The sequence below is a fragment of the Callorhinchus milii genome, unplaced genomic scaffold (genome assembly GCF_018977255.1).
Source record: "Callorhinchus milii isolate IMCB2004 unplaced genomic scaffold, IMCB_Cmil_1.0 Scaffold4, whole genome shotgun sequence".
NCBI lineage: Eukaryota > Metazoa > Chordata > Chondrichthyes > Chimaeriformes > Callorhinchidae > Callorhinchus > Callorhinchus milii.
Genome location: NW_024704745.1, coordinates 1,625,634 through 1,632,948, shown reverse-complemented (window position 1 = coordinate 1,632,948; position 7,315 = coordinate 1,625,634).

The following is a 7,315-nucleotide window of genomic DNA, read 5'->3' as shown; positions in this document are numbered from 1 at the left end:
CAATTATTATTATCATTTCAATAAATATTCACGAATTTGCACAAACAACAAAACATATACAAAAAAAACCCTCTCACAAATGAAATGCAACATTTCGCAAAATATGAATGAGGAGTATAAGAACAACCTTTCACGAGCAACAACCACCACTATAAAAATATTTAACCTTTCACCAAATGAAATGTTAGAACATTTCACAAATAAAATAATATTTTGCAAATATAAATCCACTTCTGGAGCAGAAGATTTATATTTGTGACAAAATGACATTTGCAAAGTGCCTTTCGTGTCGGGAAGGCCTCGACGTCCCGAGGCTCTGAACGTTGGGGGTCAGGACCCGAGGGTGGGGGAGTGGAGGGTCGGGGGGCGGTGGGGGGGGTTGGGAGGGAGGGCAGAAGGGGGTAGGAGGAGGGCGGCTGAAGGCGCGGTCAAAAAGGAGGGTCTTGAGTCGTGCCTTGAAGGAGGAAAGAGAGGGAACGAGGCGAAGGCTTTGCGGGAATGGCGTTCCAAAGGGTGGGGACGGAGAGGCTGAAAGCCCGGTAGTGGGGTGGGTCCCGAGGGGGACCTGGAGCGGGTCGGAGTTCTGCCGAGCGGAGGGGGCGGACAGATTGATAGGCGATCATGCAGCTCAGCGATGTAGGAGGGAGGGGGCAACGTCATGGAGGGCCTTGAAAGTGAGGACGAGGATTTGAACTGTCATCCTCTGTGCGATGGGAAGCCAGCGGAGCCGGGCGAGGATGGGGGGCGAGAGGGTCGCGGAGCCCGGTGCGGGAGAGGGCACGGGGGGGGGCAGAGTTCTGGATGATCTGCAGCCCGTGGAGAGAGGAGTTGGGGGGGGGGGGGGGGCCGACGCCGACAAGCCGGGAGTTTCCGTAGTCGAGCCTGGGTGTAATGAAGGCGAGTATGTATGAGGGTTTCGGGGCCCGAGGGGTGAGGCGGTGGCGGAGTTGGGCAATGTTGCGAAGGTGGGGGAAGGCAGAGCGGGTCATGGCACGATATGGGGGAGAAAGGACAGTTGGGAGGGTGGAAGAAGACGCCCGGTTCCTGACTGGCTCGCTGAGGAGGAGTGCGCGTCCGTGGAAAAGAGGTAGCCTGGCCAACACATCCCCCAAATAAAATTGGCCACTCGCTCCACGGCTGTTTGTGGGACACTGCTGTGCGCGATCGCCTGCCCCGTTCCGCCCACGCAAAATAGACGATCAGTCCACTCGACAGCGTACCCTCCGAAGCGTTGCGAAGACGTGATCAGGCGCTCTATCGAATGCAAGGATTGTTATTATGTCGGGCTCAAGTCGGTAGCGTTCCCGCCTCTTGGGTCGGAAGGTTGTGCGGTTCGTGCCCCGCGACCTCAGGACTTTGAACGTACACGTTCCAGGAGACCGGGTGTTATCCGTCGGGTGAGAGGTTAAACGTAGGCCCCATCTGCCTGTTCAGGTGGATTTTCACACTATCGGAAAAGTGACTGGGTGATTGGGGGGGGTGGGGGAGGGTCAGACAATCCTCCAGCTCCTTTACCCCATGTCGGATTCCCCTAAAAATAAGAGTCACTACACCACGGTAACTACCGCAAAACACCATGACGTTTGAATGTTGTGCTTTGCCTTCATAACAACATCCGCGTCTGATCAAATATAGTTTGTGAATTCCTTTATGCTTTTATGATAATAATCTTTGCATTTGATATAGCGCTTTTCATGTCTTCTAGACGTCTCAAAGCTTTTATATTTATGTGAGAAAGCATTACATAAATATGTGGTCCATACTTTGGCTGCTGATGGCCGGATAAAAATAATAATGTTCACTCCTTCCATTTGATATAGCGCCTTATCACGTCTTCAATATGTCTCAAAGCGCTTCACAGAATATACTGTAAAGTGAATTGCCTGTACTTTGTGGTAGAATTGCGCACAGCGGTGTCCCACAAACAGTCGTGGATTGAACGACCAAAATTTTTTTTTTACATTTATTTTTGTTTTGAAGGGATTATTACCCCTGAAGAAGCGATCCGCCAATCGACGAACAACCGGGTTCCTACTTACTGCTTGGCGTGTGGAGTAAGGAAACTTGCCCAACGTTTGGTCCTGCCCGGGAATCGAACCCAGTTCCCTCTCGCTTGCGAGACGAGCGCTCTAACTCAGTTACAGGACTCCACGTAAACTGTTTATGTATATTTATGTAACTAATAGTATAAATAAATCCCGGTGTTGTTGTACACGGGGGGGTGGGGGGTGGGGGGTTAGGGGGGGGCTATAAAAACGCAAGCTGTATATTTGCTTTTTACGTGGTTGTAGGCAGGACCACTGACCAAAGTCACAATACCTAAAGACAAGGATGGCAGACAGAAGTCCTATGGTTTTGTCTGCTTTAAGCACACGGAGTCTGTCCCCTACGCCATCTCTCTGCTGAATGGAATCCGGTTGTACGGGCGACCTTTGAACCTGCAATATCGATCTGGTAGGTCGCCTGTGTTTGGTTCTGACAGGATGTGCGGTTGATACGGGGTTTTGTCACCTCGTCACGTCTCCCAGGTGAATCGGAACGCAATAGGGGATGATCGCAGTCGGGCTGGATCAGGTGGGTCGCTGCGACACTGAGTGTGAGAGGAGACGTGAGTCAGTGTGACTTGTGTGTGGACGTGAGTCAGTGTGAGAGCAAGTCATTGTGAGAAGTGAGTGAGTGAGTGAGTGTGAGTGAGTGAGTGAGTGAGTGTGCACGTGAATCAGTGTCAGAATGTGTCATTGTGAGAAGGAGTAAGTGTGACAGTGAGTGTGGACGTGAATCCGTGCTGGAGCAAATTCGTGCAAGAGTAAGTGTGGACATGAGCCAGTGTGAGAGTGAGACAGTATGAAAGTGTGAGAGTGAGTGAGTGTGGACGTGAGTGAATGTGTGAGTGAGATGATATGAGAGCGAGTGTGGACATCAGCCAGCATAACAGTGACCACCTGTCTTGTCTTCTTTTGCAGGCAGTTCACACACAGCTGACACCAACGTATCCTATCCGGGGTCAGACAACAGCCTGTGCAGAACTGCACAGGACAAGTACAATTTAAGGTGAGAATATTGTCGCTGATTTGAAAGAGTCATCCCAGCCCAACATTGTTTATCTGATTATTAGATAACAGGCAGAGACCGGAGGAATATAATAGGGGACAAAGACATGGCAGAGTCATTAAACAAGTATTTTTCTACAGTCTTCACCGTAGAAGACACTGGAAACATACCAAAAATAGAGGACCAAGAAGACAATGTTAGCGAGCAACTTAGGGAGATTAACATTAGTAAAGAGATGGTTCTAGGTAAATTGTCGGGTCTTAAAACCGATAAATCCCCTGGACCGGATGGCCTGCATCCGAGAGTTTTAAAGGAGGTGGCTACTGAGATAGTGGATGGCATGTCTATAATCTTCCAAAAGTCTGTGGATACTGGAAAAGTTCCCATTGATTGGAAGATTGCAAACGTAACTCCACTATTTAAGAAGGGTGGGAGAGAAAATAGGGAAAACTATAGACCAGTTAGTTTGACGTCAGTTGTAGGGAAAATTCTTGAGTCCTTAATAAAAGACGTAGTTATGGGATACCTGGAAGACCATAAAAAGATTAGGCAGAGTCAACATGGCTTTACAAAAGGGAAGTCATGCTTGACTAACCTTTTAGAATTTTTTGAGGATGTATCCAGCAGGTTGGATAAGGGGGAACCAGTAGATGTGGTATATTTGGATTTTAGGAAGGCATTTGACAAGGTGCCACACAAAAGGCTGTTACTCAAGATCAAGGCCCACGGGATTAATGGGAAAATATTAACATGGATAGAAGAGTGGCTATCGGGTAGAAAGCAGAGAGTAGTGATAAACGGATCATTCTCGAATTGGCAGGATGTAACTAGTGGAGTGCCACAAGGATCAGTGCTTGGGCCTCAGCTATTTACCATTTACATCAATGATCTGGACGAGGACATTGAATGTAATGTGTCTAAATTCGCGGATGATACTAAACTAGGTAGCAGAGTGAGCTCTCAGGATGATGCAAAAAGATTGCAACAAGATATAGATAGGCTCGGGGAGTGGGCAAGTAGGTGGCAGATGGAATTCAATGTTAGCAAGTGTGAAATTATTCAGCTCGTAGCAAGAATAAAAGAACAGATTATTTTCTGGAAGGGGAGAAGTTAGATAGTGTTAGTATTCAAAGGGATTTGGGTGTCCTTGTACACCAGTCCCAAAAAGTTAGTTTGCAGGTGCAGCAGCAACTAAGAAGGCGAACGTTAGCGTTCATTTCGAAAGGTTTAGAATATAAGAGTAGGGAAGTCTTGCTGCAACTGTATAGGGCTTTGGTGAGACCGCACCGAGAGTATTGTGTGCAGTTTTGGTCTCCTTATTTAAAAAAGGACATACTTGCCCTCGAGGGGGTGCAGCGTAGATTCACTCGGTTAGTTCCTGGGATGAGGGGACTGACCTATGAGGATAGGCTGAATAAACTAGGGCTGTATTCTCTAGAGTACAGAAGAATTAGGGGGATCTTATTGAAACTTATAAGATTCTTAAAGGGCTGATAAAGTAGACACTGAGGGTCTGTTTCCCCGGTAGGAGAATCTATAACCAGGGGTCACAGTCTTAAAATTAAGGGTCAGCCTTTTAGAACAGAGTTGAGGAAACATTTCTTCACTCAGAGGGTAGTGAACTTATGGAATTCACTACCCCAGAAGGCTGTAGATGCTCAGTCCTTGAACATTTTCAAGGCTGAGACTGATAGATTCTTGAAAAATAGAGGGATTAGGGGATATGGGGATAGGGCAGGTAATCAGAGTTAGGTCAGAAGATCAGCCATGATCTTATTGAATGGCGGAGCAGGCACGAAGGGCCGAATGGCCTACTCCTGCTCCTAATTCTTATGTTCTTATGTTCTTATAATAGGGTGAAATGTTGGACCAAATGTTTAGCTGATGGAAAAATAGAGAGCTCCAGTGGCACAATGGGAGAGAATAAGGAGAGAGCAGGGGAATGGGATTAGAGAGATCCAGTGGCTCTAGTGGGGAGCCAGGGTGATGAAACCTCTGGGGAGAGAGAGTCAAAAGCAAATGGATGCTCAGGGGGACACAGGGAAGAGTGTCAATGCAATTGTCATTGGGGACACAACGGTGAAAGGAGTAGACAGACGTTTCTACCATCAAAGACGTGGCTCTCACATGGTACGTTGCCTCCTGGTGCCAGGGTTGAAGACATCACAGAACAGGTGCAAAATTTTCTACAGGAGGAAGGGGAACATCCAGAAGTCACGGTCCGTTGTTGGGATCCATGACTTAGGGAAAAAAAGGGGCTGAGATCCTACAGGGAAAGTGTCAGAAGCTACGGAAAAATCTAAAGAGCAGGACCTCAAAGGTGGTGATCTCTGGATTACTCCCAGTGCCTCGTGTAAGTGAGTATCACAACAGCGGGATCAAACACATCAATACATGGCTGGAGAAATGGTGCAGAAAGGAGGCTTTCAGGTTCCTGGATCATTTGGACCAGTTCTGGGGCAGGTGGGACCTGTACAAGGTGGATGGGTTACACCTGAACAGGGCTGGGACCAATGTCCTCTCAGGGAGGTTAACTAGTGCTGTGGGGAAGGGAATCAGGATTTAGCGTTAGAGAGGACAAAACATAGAGGAATGGGAGAGATGAATAGCAATGTAATAAGGAGTAATCCAGAAAAAGGAGGGATTAGATGTGGGAGAAATGCAGAAAAGACTAAGTCGGTCTTGGAGTGCGTGTGTGTAAGTGCACAGAGTGTGATAAATAATATTGGTGAGCTGCGGCTCAAGATGCCACATGGGGTTATGATGCAGTGGCAATAACGGAGACCTGGCTCAAACAAGGGCAGGAATGGGAGCTGAATATTCCCGGCTACACTGTATTCAGGAGGGATAGGAACAGGAAAAAAGGAGGTGGGAGGGTGGCAATATTGATTAAAGACACGGTTACTGCCCTGGAAAGGGACGATGTGCTGGAGGGTCGAAAACAGAATCTCTTTGGTTAGAGTTAAGGAGCAGAAAAGGAGCTGTTACTCTGTTAGGGGTAAACTATAGACCACCAAATAGTTGGAAGGAGATAGACGAGCAAATCTGCAGCAGATTTCAGAAACGTGCAAAACCGATAGAGTAATGATAATGGGGGACCTCAGTTGTCCTAACAGAGACCGGCAAAATAACAGTGTAAAGGGCAAGGAGGGGAAAGGGTTCCTGAAGTGAGTGCAGGATAACTTTCTGGATCAGTATGTTTCCAGCCCAACGAGGAAGGAAGCAGTGCTGGATCTAGTTCTGGGGAATGAAGTGGGGCAAGTGGAGTAGGTTTCAGTAGGAGAGCATCTGGACCATAATCACAACATCATTAGGTTTAGAGTACTTATGGAAAGGGACAAGGAGTAATCAAAGGTGAAGGTGCTCAACTGGAAGAGAGTGATTTCAAAGGGAACCTAACCAAGGTGGACCGGAAAGAAAAATTGGCAGGTAAAACAGCTAATGAGCAATGGGAACAAATACATTCCCACAAAGGGGAATGGTAAGGCATCCAAATCTCCCTGGGTTATAAATTATCACATTAAAACAAAACAGGAAAAGGAGGCTTATGATAAATGTCATGTCAAAAATACAGAAGATAAACAAATAGAATATAGAAAGTACAGAGGAGAACTGAAAAACAACAAGATTACATTTATATAACGCCTTTCACGTCGGGAGGATCTGAAAAAAGTAAATAAGAGGGGCAAAGAGATTGTATGAGAAAAGATTAGCGGGTAACATAAAAGGGAATCCTAAGATACTTTATAAGCAGATAAAGAATAAAAGGTTAGTCAAAGGAAGGGTGGGTCCAATTAGGGACCAAAGAGGAAATCCTATTGTGGAGGCAGAGGGCACGGCTGACGTACTGAATGAGTACTTTGCATTTGTCTTCACAAAAGAAGAGGATGCCAAGTATCAGAGGAGAGTGTAGAGAAATTGGATAAGGATAAACCGAAATGAGATACTAAAAAGGTTGTTGGTGCTCAAGGTAGACAAGTCACCCGGTCAGGACAGGATGCTTCCTGGGTTACTGAGAGAAGTAAGGGTGGAAATAACGGAGGCTCTGGCCACAATCTTTCAATCCTCCTTGGACACTGGGGTGGTGCCACAGGACTGGAGGATTGCAAATGTTACTTCCCTTTACAAAGGCAGAAGGATAAACCCGGGAACTACAGCCAGTCAGCCTCACGTCAGTAGTGAGGAAACTTCCAGAGACTGTAATCCGGGACAAAATAAATTATCACTTAGAAAAATATGGGTTAATAAAGAACAACCAACACGG